The sequence below is a fragment of the Onychomys torridus genome, chromosome 18, assembly GCF_903995425.1.
Source record: "Onychomys torridus chromosome 18, mOncTor1.1, whole genome shotgun sequence".
NCBI classification, from domain to species: Eukaryota; Metazoa; Chordata; class Mammalia; order Rodentia; family Cricetidae; genus Onychomys; species Onychomys torridus.
In genome coordinates this window covers 56,655,594-56,674,507 of record NC_050460.1, presented here as the reverse complement: position 1 = coordinate 56,674,507, position 18,914 = coordinate 56,655,594, and the positions used below count along the sequence as shown (strand labels likewise).

The window sequence follows — 18,914 nt, the reverse complement described above, 5'->3', positions numbered from 1 at the left end:
GGAGAAAAAAATGTACACCCGTTTCTGTATAGAATTTCTTTCTACTGTTGGCAGGCAACACTGACAATCTCTTGGTAGGTTCCTATCACTCACATCAGGTGGCTCACAACTCCCTGATCACCTCTCTTCTGGCTTCTTCTGGCAGTCAACGCACATAGCCATACACATACACATAACTAAAATTAAAATAAATCTTGGGGTTGGAGAGATGGCTCAGCTTTTAAGGGCATGTACTGTTCTTCCAAATGACCCACGTGTGTTCCCAGCAGCCACATTAGGTTGCTTACAATTGCCTGCGATTCCAATGCTGCTGATCTCTATCCACACCTGCACTCAGCTGTGCACACCCCCCCCCCCGCGCCACACACACATAATTAAATGTAAAAAGATAAAATAAATCTTAAAAAATAGTAACTTTAAGAAACAAAAGCTAAGGGATAGACTAGTAATTATAGTTCCAGTTCTCTAGTGCTGAGTTCTCACTTTGTACTTAGTTTTTGCATCAGTTTTGGGCTTTTCTACCCAACAGACCAGTCGGTTCTGTCGGGCACAGGACACAGAAACAGTTTTGTGATGTCTGTGAAAACAGGAGTACTCCTCCTACTGGGCTGCCTGGTCCAACCTTGATAGGAGGCTTTTTACCTAGACTACTGCATCTTCTTATACCGAGTTTGATTGGCATCACTTGGAGGCCTACTCTTTTCTGAAGGGAAATGGAGAAGCATGGATATGGGGAAAGAGGAGGTAGGGGGAGGGCTTGGGAAGAGGGGAACCTGAGGTTGGGGTGTTTTGCATGAGAGAATAAAATAAAATTTTTAAGATTTAACTAGGTTTTATAAGTAAAATGTTAAAAGTGAGTGAGTGTGTGTGTGTGTGTGTGTGTGTGTGTGAGAGAGAGAGAGAGAGAGAGAGAGAGAGAGAGAGAAAGAAAACAGGGGTGCAAGAAAGATCCAATAAGAACTCAAGCATAGTGGCACAGGCCTATGCTCCTAGCATTCAGGAAGCCAAGGAAGGAGGATCCAGAATTTAAGGCCAGCCTGGGCTACATAGTGAAACTATGTCTTTAAGAAGCCAGACAGTGTCAGTCGGGAAATGTCTACAATAATGTACTGTGGTGATCTGAAAGAGAATGGCCCCGTGGCCCGACTAGGAGGCGTGGCCCTGTTGGAGGACCTGTGTCGTCACTACAGGGCGGACTTTGAGACCCCTTTTTGCTCAGGCTTCCCTCAGTGTGATTTTCAGACCATCTCCTGTTGCCTGAAGGCTATAGTACTCTCAGCCCCTTTGCCAGCACCATGTCCATAATGAACTGAACCTCTGACACTGTAAGCCGCCATCTCAATGGGATGTTTTCCTTATAAATGCTGCTGTGGTCATGGTGTCTCTTAACCCTAAGACATAAGCCCAACACAGAAAATACCTTTTCATCCGTTAAATGTGATGTCACCTGTGACATTCACCTTGGAGGGCCTGGAGCAGAGAACCTCAGTCCCATGCACCTTTAATTTTCTGAGGGATGAGCGTCTGTCAATGGCCATCAGATGGGCCTGTCTTCCATTCCCTTGAAAGCACTGGGAGTTTAGGGGTGGGATATGAAAGCTAAGATGTACAGAAATCTCAATATATATTGAAAACGCCACAAAATATCTAAAGACGGGGACCGGGAGGGTGGCTCAGTTAGTGAAGGGCTCGCCATGTGAACTGAGGGCCTATGCTACGGTCCTAGCACCCACACACGAAGCTGGGGGCAGTGGCATGTGCCTGTAACCCCAGCACTGGGGAGATAGAGAGAGAAGGATCCTTGGGGCTTGCTGACTAGGCAATTTAGTCTAATTGTGGAGTTCCAGGTTCAGTGAGAAACCCTGTTTCAAAAAGATACAGTGGAAAGCAATTAAGGAAGATGTCTGGCATAGACCGTTAGCCCCATATGCGTGTGCAGAGGTACACACAAACAAACACGTACATACACATTAACACACGCATCTAAAAGTGTTTGAATTTGTCTGAAACTTAATTAAGGGCCACAAAATCACCTCTCAAGACCACATGTTCTTTAAATAACTATTAAAGTTCTGATCTATTTAAGGAAATGTCATTTTATGGGTATCTGGCAAGAAGCCAGAGGGCATGACTCATGTTCATCATCTACTTCCGTGTGCCCTTGGCTATGGAAAGTAGAGTCTGCAGACCACACATGGTACAGCTATCTTCATTAAGAACCAGTTTTGTGATGTAAAGTGAAAAAGAAACCTAATAGGCAGGAGTGAGTTACTCCAGGTACCTACCTTCTCGCCAGGGGCTAGGGCTTGGAAGTTATTTGGGAGCCTGGGTATGATATGCTGGGGGGGGGGGGGGGTTGTAATTTATAAAAAGAAAAAAAGAAGAAGAAACTGAAAACAAACTCTCCTTTAAATTCCTCTCTCAGTGCTATTAAAAGATGGCCCAGAGGAGAGATGTGGGAGTCCTGTGCCACCATGCCCTTTCTTCCTGAAGTTGACCAAGGAGATGTAAGTTCGGGGAAAGATGATACACCATGAAGCTGGGACCCGCTGTTACAGTTCAAGTAGGAACTGTCCCCACAGGCTTGTTTTTGACACCTGTTCCCCAGCTAGTGGCACTATTTGGGAAGGCTTTGGAAACTTTAGGAGGTAGGGCCTACCTGGAGTCGGGAGGTCCACTCAGAGTGGGCACTTGAGGCATATTATCCCTGGCTCCTTCTTGTTACGTCTGTGACCCTTCATCACTAGGACTAAACAGTCCTCTCCACCACACACTCAGCTGCCTGACCTGCTCACACAGCTGGGGCCAAGTAGCCATGAAACCATTAGCAAAAATCTTTTCCTTAAGTTCCTGTCAGGCAGCAGGGCAGAGCTGGCGAGCCTCCGAAGACAGGGCCTGGGGTCTTACTGGAGATCCTTAACCCCCCTGCATACCACAATCACCTGCCAAGTTTTTCAGGTTTTCCTCTATCTGGCTGTGGTAATTTGAATGTGACTGGCTCCCACAAGCTTATAGGGAGTGGTACTATTAGGAGGTGTGGCCTTGTTGGAGGAAGTATGTCACTGTGGAGGTGGGCTCTGAGGTCTCCTATATGCTCAAGATACTGCCCAGTGAGACACATCACTTCCTGTTGCCTGTAAGATGTAGGACTTGCAGCTATCTCTCCAGCACCATGCCTGACTGCATGCCGCCATTATGATAATAAGCTGAACCTCTGAGCTGTAAGCACCCCAATTAAATGTTTTCCTTTATAAATGTTGGCGTGGTCACGGTGTCTCTTCACAGCAATAGAAACCCTAACTAAGATACTGGCTCCCCTCTAAAGCTGTTGATCCAACTGTCTAGAGGTCAGGGCATCATTTCTTTAAACCTTTTCTTTAGGGAATGTGAGAAAGGACCAAGATGAGGCAGTAATGGGCAAGACTGTCCATAACACTCAATCCTTAAGTTCGAGGACAGGCATGGGGCCACATCCAACCCAACCTGGGTGCTGAGAAATCAAGGAAGACAATGAACCCAATAGGACTTTCCTGACAAAACTGGATCAAGCCAACCAAACAGCTGACAAGAATTTCCCTATAAAGAGGTTTTACACTAATGATCTGGTGACCCTAGAGTTACAGGAACAGTGTTCAGAAAGAATAGGCCTAACAATGACCAGCAGTGACACCACAGAAAGACGATCATTCCTACTGCACACAGCTCCTCAACTGAGTTTTTGTCAAAATGTGACCTGGGATCAGATCTGCCCTCCCTCCAATCGGTTCACACAGGGACAGAAGCACCGGGATTGGTGAGAAGCATCTAGAATGTGGACACAGCACACATGACATAGTTCCTTTGATAGGAAACCTCAAGGAAAAGAAGGAATTTATAGACGGAAATTTTGAAAAAGGACGTGCCATCCAAATACAACGTGGAACTTTATGTGCATCTTAATTCAAGCAAATCAATATATTCTGAGCTACAATGAAACTGAATGGCTAGAGAGGCTTTAGAGTCCTCCAGGTGGTGGAGAGTGGAGGGTCCTAGGCAGATGAAGGGTAGGTAGTTGGAAAGAGTATACAAGACCTGCCTATCTGCCCAAATTTAAATGGGCAAGAACATGACAGACATTTCTCCAAAGAAGACCCTGAAATGGCCAATTCACTTATGGAAAGGTGTTCAACACCACTAATCATCTGGAAAACACATTTGAAGCCACCATGAGATGCCGCTTCGCACTCATTAAGATGGCTGATACTTCAAAACAGCAAAGGGGAATAGGCTAGATGCAGTTCAGTGGTCCAGTGTTTGCTTGTTACATGCGAAGCTCTGGGCTTCATCCTCAGCACCCAACTCCAAAGAAAAATGATAGTCACTAGAGCCACTGAGGAGCCTCCCAAGTCCTCAGCCAGTCAAACATGGCCACCATGTGACTAATGATGGTACTTCCATGGTAAAGGCTTAGAACTGAACACAGATGTTCATATAAACACCTGGATAGCCACAGTCAAAGCAACCTTACAACCACAACAGCCCCCAAAGGGAAGCACTCCAAATACCCACCAATGGGTAAATGAAATGTAGTCTTTTTGTACGACACACAATGTTTGTCAGCCATAGAAAGGAATGGTGTGCTGACACACTGAAACATGAGTGAATCTTGAAACTAAATGAAACACACACAAAATAGATTAGAGGTTGCCAGGTACTGGAGGAAAGGAGAGGAGAGTGACAACTTCTTGTGTAGAAGATTTCCATTGGGAGCTGATGGAAAGTTCTGGAGCTAGGTACGTAATCTATGCACAGCACTCTAAATACCACTGGATTACATATTTTTTAAATAGGTAAATGGTAAACTTTATTAAATGTGTTTTTCCCATAGTTTTTTTTTTTAATTAGCAGATATTCTGCAGTACTTTATACCTAGTATGTCTATATGCCAGGCAGAGCTCAGTAGCAAGTAACTTCTTCAGAATATTTACTAAAAGGTCACATAACTTAAACATAGTTGCTTCTTCATGAAGCGATTTATGGGAATATATTATGGCCCATCCTTAAAAAATTACTTCTTGCCAGGTGGCAGTGGCACACACCTTTAACCCCAGCACTCAGGAGGCAGAGCCAGGCAGATCTCTCTGAGTTCGAGGTCAGCCTGGTCTACAGAGCAAGATCCAGAACAGGCACCAAAACTACACAGAGAAACCTTGTCTTGAAAAATAAACAAATAAAAAAAGGAAGAAAGAAAAGAAATAAATTACTTCTTAAAAACAGAAAAGGTGCCAGAGTACCTATCAACTGTCTTTCTTCACCACTAGAAGACTGAGCAGCCCTGGTACTACCACAGAAACTGGACACATCATCCGCATGAATAGCTTCTTCAAACCCCAACAGTGAGACACTGTCCCTGATTCTGAGAAACACAACCACGTTCAAATAATAATTTCCCACAACTGGTTCAAAGCTCCAAGAATGCCTCCAAATATATTGAAGCATCATAAATAAAGTATGCAGTATGCAGTATGTTTGGGAGGGTTAAAGACTTTATACCTTTTTTTCAGGCAAATTAACCTATTTTGAGAGGATAGTTAAGAGTAGGTTAGCAAATGTCACCCTAAGAAATAAGGATCCTATCTTTTGCTTCCCATGAGCGCGTGTGTCTAACACGCAGTAACTTTTTAATGGAGGAAGAGCACGGAGGGCCAGCAATGATGGCTTCCTGAGGACTCAGGAGTTCCTGGGAGGAGATGAGTGCTTGTCCAAAGCTGGTGAACTAAGGGCACGCTGTGAGCAGTTTTAGTAGCAGCTTAAGGAATTAGTTTTGTTTTCCTTAATTAACATTTCTATAGATTTGATATTTCCACAGATTTAGCTTTGGTCTGCCAGGGGTTATTAAAAACCAAGATGTAATTCTGACTTCAGAGGGCACTCACAGTAACTCTCAAACATCTGCCCTGGTGTGTGCTCTGGGACAGGCTTGGCAAAAGCAAGATGGGAGGGTGGCTGTGTGGAAGCATTGCCTGTCCCAAACGCATAAGAGAATAGGCATGTCTGAGGGAGGAAAATTAAGCATTACAAAACATCCCTGGAGACCTTTTTCAGTTTACTCTTAGAAAAAAAAAAAAAAAGCTGTCAATTTTGTGTTCAGGATCTGAAAGTAAAGGATGTGAATTCTACCAAGGCACCCCATGCAACCAACACAGAAACCTTGTTCAAGTACCTTCTCCACAAAGGCTCTTCAGTCCATGCTAGAACTTTGCTTAAGGGATGCACCAAGTATGAGGATCAACAGGACAGTTGGTAAAGCAGACAGCTGCTCTTGCTGGGGCTGGCACACTGTGCCTTCTCTTGCCTTCCTTGCTCCTGACCACAAGACAGTGTTGATTCAACCAACAACACAGAACAAATGTAAAACAGAGTTCTGGGTACCAAAAGATACCACAGTGGTTTCAAATTCCTCTTCTCCAGTCATGCCCAGAGATGAAGAAGGCCTCTAGCATGGGCCTTCAGAGCGTCCATTCAGAGAATTGAACTTCCATGACCTTGCTTCCCAAAGAGACTCTTCAAAAGTGGGCTTCATCCTACCTAAGGACTTAAGCAGAGGGGCTGATGGTTTTCTAGTGTCAGCCATGCCTTGATGAATAATATGCAGGCATAAGAAAACACCAAGAGAAGTACAAATCCAGAAACAAAGTCCAGAGCATCTGAAAGCATAGACAGGTTGAATATATCCCTAAAACCACAGCATCCTACTAATCAATATACAGTGAGAAGATCTGGACCACTGTACTGATGGCGAACCCCTCCACACACTTGGACACATCACTTCTGTCTTGGAACTCACATTCAGGAAGCTTACCTGTCTGCCTCACTCCCTCACTCTGAGATGGCACAGGAGAATTGGAAGGACCCCTGGTCTTTCCTGGCATAGCTTGTCCTAGTTCTGAAATGCGGGTAATGTACTCAGCCTGACCCAGCATACCCAGGCCATCCAATTGCAGACATCCTGGATGTGAATGCTGTGGTCTCACAGGAGCTTGGAAAGGAAATGATCTCAGGAAAGAGATGCTCTGTATAGCATGCTCACCTTACGATGAACCTCTTTTGTATTTGCAGCAGGGACCAAGTTGTTCTCTTAAACCTGTGGGTGTTACTCTGCACACCTACCAGGTAGTTCTGGCAGAAGGAAATGGCAAAACCTCTGGAAAGGTGGCAACATGCTGCCACCTCTGGCTTCCTCTAAACCCCAAACCCCACAATTCACTTTCCTTTACTACAACAGATTGTTAAGAGAAACCACAGGAGATTTTACTGTGGACCAGATGTAACAGACACCATAGTTATGGTGGACAGAGCTGACCAGGCCTTAGAGGGGAACATGTACTCCACCACTGCTGCCCTATGCATGACACTTCATTCCTGATGCCATCGTTTCCGACTGTATTTTGCAAATGAGTTCATTACCAGTTTTTCTTGCTATTTTCTTGGTATACAACACAGGATGCGACAAGATAGAAAGGGCTGAGGACAATAAGGGAAAAGCAAAGGCAACAGAAATACAAAGGATACACAAAACTCAATGTTGATGTAAAAAAAAATATCCACAATGATGAATCTGAGTCATTAAAAAACAGTTACATTATGCCCAGGAAAAGGCATAGTTCTAAAAGGCTTGGAAATGATAGTTTCAGAAATAATTTGAAAGTTCCCGAGGACAAAGGTCATGCTCTAGATTACAAACTGTTCCTACTTGTATTTAATTACCCTCCGGCTGCCCATGGTCGGTGGTTATGTACACAGTTCATGGTTCAGAACAGAAACAGAAAACAGTTCTTCACGAATTGAGACACTTGAAGGAGTTGGCATTACAGAGATGCTCCTAACAAGCACCCCACTTAGCAGGCGTAACCCCAAAGTACCACTGTCACTGAGAGCAACACCTCATCCCATTCGACACTCAGCTCAACAAGGTCACAGCCTTTGTTTTCTCTACACTGAATTTCTTCTGCAGAGTGTGGAGATGAAAACACAGTGCACTGAAACAGTAGAAACTCAAAAGCCCGTTACCTAGAACCTGCTTCTGCACACCTTCCCTTCCTCCTTTCTCCAGCTGCCATTCTAAACCCGGTGAGACATCCTTCTCTCTGGAAGGTCTGCGCTCTAAACCCGGCGAGACATCCTTCTCTCTGGAAGGTCTGCGCTCTAAACCCGGCGAGACATCCTTCTCTCTGGGAAGGTCTGCGCTCTAAACCCGGCGAGACATCCTTCTCTCTGGGAAGGTCTGTTGTGCTCTTTGCTTCATGCCACTCCATCTCGGATACTATGGGACGTCCTGTATGAACCAGTGTGACCATGCACTCTGTCCTTAAGATGCTTTTGAATCCATCACATACAATCCTCCCCAACTTAAGAGCCCACAGGCTACAAAGCTCACCTCAATGTATGTCTTAAACCATATGCAGAGGAGAACTCAGACCTAAATGCAGAAATTTTCCAGAAAAAAGAAGAAACAATTCTTTGAGATCTTGGGGTAGTCAAACATTTATATATAACACTAAAGCATCCATAAAAGATTTCCCTAAAAAATAATTTCACAAATTAGATGCTATTAAAATCAAGAACTAGCCCAGCGGTGGTGGTGCACGCCTTTAATCTCAGCACTTGGGAGGCAGAGGCAGGTGGATCTCTGTGAGTTCAAGGCCAGCCTGGGCTACCAAGTGAGTTCCAGGAAAGGTGCAAAGCTACACAGGGAAACCCTGCCTCAAAAATCCAAATCAAGAACTTCTGTCCTTCAAAAAATATTAAGAGCAAAAATGGCAAGTAACAGAAAGCGAGGAAATGTTTGAATGTTATGAAGGACTTGAACTCAAAATATTTAAAGAGATCCTAAAAGTCGACAAACAACACAGAATAACAGAATAAGCAGAAGAACAATTATATGGTAGCAAAGACGACTATGGAAAGACGCTATAAAAACTAAACCACAAGAAGCTGCACTTCACACTTTCTGAGGCCTTGAGCGGCCCAGAGGATAGGAAAGAATCGGAGCCCTCCAACACTAGTGGAAAGCAAAGTGATGTGGCCCCTCCCACAGACAACTTGGCAGCTTCTTAAGCTGCTTCAACTCACCTAGCTCCTCTCTTCACGTGTGCATTTAAGATCCGCAGACAATGCTCTTGTCCCTCCCAAACCCACACATTCAAACCTGAACTTCTACAGTGATGTATAAAGAGCCAGGGTTCGGGCAAGTGATCAAGTCATGAGAGTAGAGACCCACTGAATGCCATTAGTGTCCTGAAGGATTCCAAGCCAGATACAGTGGTGCATGCCTGTGACTTCAAATATGTGTGTGTGTGTTGGGGGTGGGTGGGGTGGTACACCAGGCAGGAATTTGCTTGAGTCCCTTTGTCTCAAAGAAGAGAGGTGGAGGAGAAGGAGGAAGAGAAGGAAGAAGAAAATTAATAATAATAATGGAAAAAGAATTCCAAGCCAGGTAGAGCAGTGCATATCTGCAACCCTGGCATCTGAGAGGCAGCCACAGGAGATCAGTGAAAGCTCCACACCAGTCTGGTTGACCCAGCATATTCCAGGCCTGACAGGGATACATAGACTACCTCAAAACCAAGCATAAACAAAAGAGTCCCAGATAGTTCTGCTTTTTTTACCATGTGAAGATATAAGATGGCAAGTTGCAACCTGGGGTATGAACCTCACAGAATTTGACCACTGGAAACTCTGATCTCAGACTCCAGATTTTGTCTCCAGATCTAAAAGAATTAGTTTTATTTGTAAATGATACTTTGTTTATCTATGATACTTTGTAAGAGCAGCTAAGCTAACCTATCATATAAACACATGCACATGAAGGTACCTAGGAGTTTTACTTACAGTAGCAGTAACTGGAAATAATCCAAATGCTAGTGAGAAGTTGGACAGACACACTGTGATACACCTATAACACAGGCTACTACTCAGAAGAAAGGGAAATGAGTTACTGGCATGTACAACAGAACTGATTTCCTAAGTGAAAGAGGCAATTCTCACTGTGTAAATTATTTCCACTTACATCAAGTTAGCCTTTAATCCCAGCACTCGGGAGGCAGGGCCAGGCGGATCTCTGTGAGTTCAAGGCCAGCCTGGGCTACAGAGTGAGTTCAAGGAAAGGTGCAAAGCTACACAGAGAAACCCTGTCTCGAAAAACCAAAATAAATAAATAAATAAATAAATAAATAAATAAATAAATAAATAAATGAATAAATAAAACGAAAACTTAGGTTGCTCCTTCTTGGGAGGAAGAGTTTATTTTTAAAAAGAGTGTAAGGCTGTGTCCAGCCTGTGTCATATTGCTAGGTTCTGGGGCATACAACCGCAGCAATCTTTCTGGACCACACTCTCTTTAGTACATGAAGGTCCTCATGCACTCTGCACTCTCTTGGGTCTCACCCTTTCTCCTTAGTTTCCAGGCAGTCATCCATCTACGGGCACTGCGTGTCATGTGTACAGTTTTTATTTGTTTGTTTGTTTATTTATTTTGGTTTTTCGAGACACGGTTTCTCAAAAACCCTCAAGACGTGCTACTTGTTTTCCTGCCTGCCCCCCTGCCCTCCTGGGGGTGGGGGGACAGGCATAGCTTCACTGCCTCAAAATCAGTGTGGCAGAAAGGACATGACCAGGACCAGATCACAGAAGGAGAGACACTTTGACCTGTCTCCCTCATGACATGTGCCCCTAGAAGGCAGGTGTCGCCAAGAGAGGCTGTGCATAGAGACTCTGTCATGGCCATTAGCCACCAACCACCAGTCCTGAGGGAAATAGCCAAGAGATGATTCCAGCTGCAGGCAGTACTGAGCCACCTCTGAGGAAGCTAAATGAAGGAGAGACATACCCATTATGCCCCACCCAGACTGCAGAGTGATGAGCTAAACAGATGAAGTCATTATCTGAAGCCATTAAGTTCTGGATGGCGTTTGTAGACGAGCAGGCCAGCCTTCGTTCTCTCAGACCTAAAAAGCCCATTCAGAAAAGAAACCTCCCCCTCTTTCTTCCCTCCTGACAGTGTAATGGCTGAGCGTCCTTTCCAGAATGATTTATCAGGAGGTGGCAGTCTTCATAAGTAAGCTGCTTCTACAAATGGAGAGGTCACCTGAAATAGCAGGATGCCCTCAGGCTAAACTCATTTATGACATCCAAGGCAATCATCTATATAATGAAATCAACGTGTCAAACTTGAGCTCCTCTGTAGCTGCCACACCACTGAGCTAGCATCCTGAACCAGATGAAACACAGGAAAGGGGATTGCACACATTTATTTACAATGAATTTTTAAAAACTATTTGAATCAGACAATTTAATGATTCTGCTTTTAATAAAATAATTAAGCAGATCTTGAAAATGTTACTTAGCTGGTTTCTCTTATTTCTTAGCATTGCTCATAATAAAAATACCTACTTATGGAAACTTCCTGAAGAGTCAGAATGCTGCTGGAGGCTGGGGGTGGATAGCATAGTATATTAACAGTCAGCCGCTGAGAGCCTGGAGATCCAATTGTAAAGTAACAAACATGCATGTTGTGACTCTCATCTGTAGGTTCCATATCCTAAGAAATTAAAGGCCCAGTCTGTGTGACTGCGAGGTCAGACTTGAGACAGCGATATTCCTCCCCTCCTCTCTATCTTCACTTAAGTTAGTGTCTCAGTGTCTAGCCTTAGGCTAGCCTCAAACTCAGGATCCCTTTGCCGGAACCTACAAGTCTCCAACTTCTGAGACTAGAATTTGAGGTGCTGACTCAGTATCTATCTCCTTCTTTTTTTTCTTTTTCTTTTGGGATAAGATCTTCCAATGTAGCTATGTAGCCCAGGCTGGCCTCAAACTCATTTTGAATTAGAGGATAACTTGACTCTTGATCCTCCTGCCTCTGCCTCCCAAATACTAGGATTTATAGACATACAGCATCATGTGTAGGTTTAGTGCCTTGCTTTTCATCTAAGGAAATTCATCCTTAAGTCAATTATTTTAAAGCTAGCCAAGAACACTGGAAACCAAACATGTGACTACACTCAGCAGGTTTCCTGTACATCATGGGTGGAGGTCACATGGAGGCAAAATGCACAGACAATGCACTTCTGCATCCAGTGGGAAGACGAGCATCTAGAAGTCCATTCCAACTCTTCAGGCCAGTCTCTTGGGTCTTTCAGAACCCACTGGGTTGGCGAAGTAGTAGTACTTATTTCCATGCAGCTATTCTTCCTGTATGCAGGGCAGGACCGCCAGGTGCCTGGAAGGGCGTCATTACCAGACAGCTCCCCGAATCCATGGCTTTTGGCTGTGGATCTAAAAATACTTACAAGGAAGAGGTTCAAGGTTGGCATTTAAGAATCGGTCCTTGTCATTTCTCTACTTCCTCACTTATGCAGGAAAGTCAAACTGTGTCAGCCAGGGAGGAGGAGAGGTGACTGAGTAGTCTCACCTCCTGTGTGCTACCACACGCTTGCAAGGTATGATGGCTCACGCCTGAACTCTAGCACTTGGGAGACTGCAAGTTTGGGGACAGCCTGGGCTACAATGTGAGAGCTCCTTTCTCAAAAACAGAAACTCAAGACACAGATCAAAGTAATTTATGTAACAGTACTAAGAATTAACTTTTTAAAATTATAGCGCTGACATTTCTGGAAATAGATGTTAATAGATGCTGTCAAAATCATGTTTAGACAAAATGCAGTAAGTACACTTGCTTCTGGGAAAACTTTGTTTCCCAGCTGCTATGTTTGGCATTAAAAGGAATCCCCTGAAAACAGGAAAAGAGTTCTTTCACTCCACCGTGACCACAAAGCCATCATCTAACGTCTGTAGCACACTAAACACAGAGCCCAGGAAAAGCCCCGAGCTTTTCTATTCCCTGGTGGTGCCTTGGAGAAATGTGAAGCTCTTGTCTGTCCGCTGCTCTCCAGATGACGACCTCTTGCCATCAAGGCAGAGGATGCTACACGCTGGCAGTTTTTCTGCTTCACTGTGCCACATTTTAGTGGGCACACACCACAGAAAGAATGGGTGGGGCTACAAATCAGGCTATCCTTTCTCCCCTTTGTTCAAGTATTTTTAATCCCTCGAACACAGTAATATTTACAAACAATAAAAATCGTTTCACATACTCAGTTTCCATGTAAAACACAAGGAAAACTGAAGAGATTTAGACTTCCAACTTAGATTTGATTCAGATCAAAACCTTATGTATACTTACACCTTTTTAATGTAACTCTGGGAAGTCATTCCTGTGACCTGAGAGGTCAGTTACAGAAGAGGAAATGAAGTATAACATGTTGTAACTGGTGTCTCCAGCAGGACTCCAGCCTGCCTACCCTTTCTCATTCCACCCTCTCTGGCCTGGTCCTAATTCTAATCATGGAGCAAGCGCAGTTGCAGGAAGAGAAAGGAGAAAAAGAAGGAAGAATGGGGGTAGGGTACATCCGTCCCATCTCTCTGAAAAATACTCCAGTCCTCTTCGAAAACCAGACGGGATGAAAGAACAAGAACATGGAATGGGTCAGCTGAAGAGGCTTCCCTACTCCTACTGCATCCTCCTCCGCTCCAGCATGTGGACCCGGCAAGAATGGAGGAACCCGAGCTCTGAAGGCAGGCTCCTTAGGCAGGAAGAGTCATCTGCACACACACAACTCACAAGCTGGGAGAGCTGAGCATACTCACTTCATGCACTCTATGAAAGAACCTCCTTTCCCCTGCTTGTCTGTGAATGGTCTATTGTCACAAAGGATGTTGGGAAGGTTTATCTGTTAACGATTTCTGACTATGCTGACCCTCAACCTTGGAGTCACACCCCTGAAAGAATAAATGTTAAGGTCCTGCCTTTGATTTTGCTTAGTCAAAAGAGGACTGAGGTTAGGGGAGAAAATACCAAACTAAAGCATGCTAGGAAATTTTTGGCTGTGGTAGAGCAAAAGATAGACAAATATTTCCCCTAAAAAGCAAATTCAGAACAACCCCAAAATTTTCAAAAATAACCATTTAGAACACTGGAAATCAACTAAAGGCAAATAACCTTATGATTCATGAAAAGTGGCTAGAAAAATCTGAGGTAAAAACAGCAGGAGTGTGCGGTCCTGCTAAAGGCAGCTCTTCTGGTCTCCTTTGCATGCTACTCTCTCAGGTTTGTAGCACATGGGTATACACATGAGATGGCAGTACAAAGAAAGGAGAGATCAAACCATACCAGGGCAAGGCTGCTCTCTTGTCTTCCCTTTTTAGAGGGAATTAAGACAAACCTCAAGTCAACTAGAATTTACAGTTAAATCTTAGAAAAATCAGTAACAAAATAAAGACACTAATAAATTATCTGCCACCGAAAAGCAGTACAATAGGAGCTAGGCAGATCACTCAGCTGGAAAAGGGCATGCAAGCATGAGGGCCCCAGGGGCAGGCTTGTACCCCAGTGTTGGGGAGTAGATTAAATTAGGGGTCAGTCAGCCTAACTTAATCAGCAAGCTCAAGCCATGGAGAGACTCTACAAAAAGGGGAGGAAAGAGGAAGGGAAGGAGGGAAAGGGCTGGAGACGTGGTTAAGAGAGTATAGTGCTCCTCCAGAGGACCAAAGTTCAGTTCCTGGCACCCAGGTCAGATGGCTCACAACTGCCTGTAACTCCAGCTCCAAGAGACCCAACAGCCTCTTCTGGACTGTAAGGGTACCTGCATGGATGCACATGCCCCCACACATAATTAAAAATAAAAATGTAACAAAGAAGGTAGGCAACATACGGAACAATGGCCAAGGTTGACTTCCAACCGCCACATGCATAAGTACAGATGTAGCAGGCACAGGCACGCGCAGACACACACCTGTGCATACTCAGACACACAAAAATACACATACCATGCTGAATTAATAAAAGAAAGTGAAAGTATATATATTATTATCAGAAAAAGTAAAATGAAGAATAAGAGATATCACCAGGGATGAAAATATCATCTCATAACAACAGAAGCAAATTTCTCAAGAGAAAGAATCGTAAACACCTACGGATCCAGGAAGTTTCTGGAGCTAGGCAAGCTACTGCACACCTGCCATCCCAGTATGTGGGAGCCTGCGGCAAGAGAACGGCCTCACATTCTAGGCCAGCCTCAGATACAGAGAGAAACCAGCAACCAACTAATCAGTCCAAGTCCTCAAATGAGTCTTAATAAATTTGAAAGGAGTCTCTGTGCACAGTGGAATTAAACATTTAGATCTCTGGAAAAATCCTCACATATTTAGAAACCAAACAACACTCTTCTAAGTAGCCCATGGGTCAAAACCCTAAATCAGTCACCTACTTGACAGACTACGACAGGAGAATGGCTTGAGGCCAGGAGTGCAAGGCCTAAGCAACGTAGCACACTGTTTCAAAATACAATTAAGTAAAAATGAAACGGAAAGAAATGAAATGTTGAAGAGTATTCTGGATTAAAATAGGACACAGCAAAACTTATAGAACGTCAACCAAAAAGATGAAAAGCTTCAAATCAAGGTGACGACTTTCACCCTAAGAGACTGAAAAGCAAGTGAGCCTTCCTCGTCCCACCGCCCTGCACGGCCCCTCTGCACACGCCCTTGCACCCACGCCGTTCTGCCCAAGTCCGTGGATCTGAGTGATCATGCACTGACCTTCAGAAAACACTAGACAAAGTAAGTTGATCCTCCTTTAAAAACAAAACCAAATGGAACTCAAAGGAGCAAGAAAGAAACAATAACAATTACAGTGGGACTGATGAAACAGAAACTAAAAATAACACAGACTATCAAAACCAAAACCAAACACCACTTCTTCGGTAAGACAAATATATTTGATAAACGTCTAGGCAGATTAATCTGAGAAAAAAAGACTATAAAAATTACACTATTATATATAAAAGGAATCCTACAGATACTCTGAATACCTTTGTCAACTCAGATTTCTTAAAACTAAGTTCATTCATAGATAAAGAGATAAACAGTCTGTATCCATTAAAGAAATCAGATTGTTTTAGTTAAAAACTTTCCCACAAAGAAAACCCCAAGTCCAGAGGCTCCACTGGGAAATTCTACCAAATACATAAAAAAAAATCATGCCAGTTCTACACAAATTTCTCCCTAGACCCGAAGAGGTAATTCCTAACAGTTTATTTGAGGAAGTCAACATATCTTGATGCCATATACTGACAAAGTATACAGAAACAAAGTGGTAAGACTTCTTAATAGGGTCTAACAATAAAGAGAAAATATAATACTCCATTAACCATTAATGTCTGTCCTTGGAATACAAATGATTTAATATTCAAAACAGAGTGATTTAATTTCCTCTGTCAACAAACCAAAAAAGAAAAACCATAGGATCAACTCAACAGACACAGATAAAACATTTGACAAAACACAACATTCATTCTTGGTTTGGGGTGTTTTTTGGAGGGGTGGGTGGGTAGAAGATGGCTTATTTATTCATTATTTTATACACTGCATGCACCACATTCATGCCTATAGAGGCCAGAAAAGGACATCTGATTCTCTAGAACTGGAGTTACAGACACTTTTCAACTGCCATGTAGGTACTGGAAACTGAACCTAGGTCCTCTAGAAGAGCAGCCATTGCTCTTAACCACCAAACCATCTCTCTAACCTCTCCCCTTTTTTGAGATAGGGTCCTACTACGTAGCCTTGGCTGTCCTCAAACTCACTATGTCATAGAGGTCCTCCTGCCTCTGCCTCTTGAGTGAGTGCTGGGATTAAAGCCATATACTGCTACACCTGACTCATTCTTGATTTTTTTTTTTTTTCAAAAGAAATCTTCAGCAAAGTAGTAATGAAAGGAAACTTTACTTATTGATATCACCAAGCAAAAAGATTATATAAATAAACAAATATGGGTAAACATGGTACTCAATTCAAGGTGCTTTCTTCTCTTCAAGTCTGGCAGAGCTGTCTTGGTTAGTTGATTTTGAAGATACTTTTTGTTTGCTTGTTTGTTTGTCTCGGGAGAGGCCTGGGCCTATTACTGTACTGTAACTAAACAGAAGTCCACACTGGCTGCTAAGGGCTGATATGATTGACTGCTAAGTACTTACCACAGCTTCCTGACAACACTACCTACACTTTTGTTCCCTGACTTCTACCTCTATACTCGGCAGAAGTCCCAGCACAGAGCTCACTACTAATTTTTATATTAGAAGGAAATATTACAATGCAGATAAAGCACTGCCCTTAAAAACATGAGTGATGCCGGGCGGTGGTGGCGCACGCCTTTAATCCCAGCACTCGGGAGGCAGAGGCAGGCGGATCTCTGTGAGTTCGAGGACAGCCTGGGCTACAGTGAGTACCAGGCCAGCCAAAGCTACACAGAGAAATCCTGTCTCAAAAAACCAAACCAAAACAACAACAACAAAACAAACGTAAGTGATGGGTTGGGGATTTAGCTCAGTGGTAGAGCGCTTGCCTAGCAAGTGTAAGGCCCTGGGTTCGGTCCTCAGCTCTGGAAAGAAAGAAGAAAAATAGAGTGATGAAGCAACATGAGTCCATAGACTCTCCACTAAGAAATGTCTGATACTGTCTACATATTAATGGAGCACATCTCCCAATAAAACTTCAAGAACCTCAAGCAGGACTCAAGTCTGTGTTTATTAAACTGCTTGGTACTAGATAAAGTGATTTCACTATCCTTTAGATTTAAGCTAGTTCATTTCTAAGTGTGGTGTTTTATCAGAAACTGAGTGTTTTCATCTAAAACGAAGCTCTCAGGCTGGGAAGCTGGCTCTATGGGTAGAGTGTTTGTCTGCATAAGCATGAGGACCAGAATTGGGGTTCCCTCTTGTTTTTGAGGAAGCAGAAACAGGGGCGCCATGGGTCTTGGGGAGAACTGACCACTATTACTGTGTTAACATGACAAATTATTAAGTTGATTTCTGATGACTTATATCCATAGATTAGTGCGTCTTTTAACACTCATCAAAGAAGCTTCTTCACGCAGCAGATGACAACTAACACAGACCCAAATCTGGCTGAGGAGCAGAGAATAAGAGTCTGTAGAGTGAACAGCCCTAAATAGGGCGTCGACACCATGCCCCTCCCCCTAAGGCCAAGGGATCCTTGTGGAAGAGGGGGAGGAAGGCACAGCGAGAAAGGTGGCACACAGGAGCTCCCAGCAGTTGTGACAACACACTTGTACAAGCTCAAGGTGGAGAAGAGAGATGAACACAGAATCCCATCCCTAAGCTGAGGAGCTACTGGTGACTGATCGATGAGGGAGAAGTCCTTTTGTGGCCCCTGGAATCAACCACCCTTCACTGGAAGGCCACACATCCAAGCGCACATCAACAGCACAAATCTGACTTGATATTTGTTGCTGTTGTTGTTGTATAAAAAAGAAGACACTAAGTGAGGTAATAGGGAAGGGGGAGGGTAGATCTGGGAGGAGATGGGAGACAGGTGTGAATATGATCAAAACACACTGTATAAAACTCTCAAAAACTTGCCGGGCGGTGGTGGCACACGCCTTTAATCCCAGCACTCGGGAGGCAGAGGCAGGCAGATCTCTGTGAGTTTGAGGCTAGCCTGGTCTACAGAGTGAGATCCAGGAAGAAGGCACCAAAACTACACAGAGAAACCCTGTCTTGGAAAAAAAAATTCTCAAAAACCTTAGAAAATTTATTAAAATAAAGAATATTTGTTGGACTAAGTTCCCTATTTAAATGAAAATTTAAAGCATAATTGTGGGGCTGGGGATGCAGTCAAATGGTTAAGAATGCTAGGCCCTGAGTTCCATGCCCAACACAGTAGAGCGTTGCTGCCAAAAGAAAACAACACAACAAAACTAAGGTTCAGTCCTTAACATAGTACTCTACAAGTTGCTTGTGGAAGCACAATATAACTGAGGCAGTCTTTTATCTTTCAGGGGGTTTCTCCCTCAGTAAACCAGA

General features: G+C 43.7%; 1 protein-coding gene across 1 annotated transcript in view; it reads right to left on the bottom strand.

Annotated features, from left to right (window-relative positions):
- Positions 1-18,914, bottom strand: part of Specc1l (sperm antigen with calponin homology and coiled-coil domains 1 like) — a 113,122-nt gene that overhangs the window by 10,913 nt on the left and 83,295 nt on the right. The window lies entirely within an intron of this gene.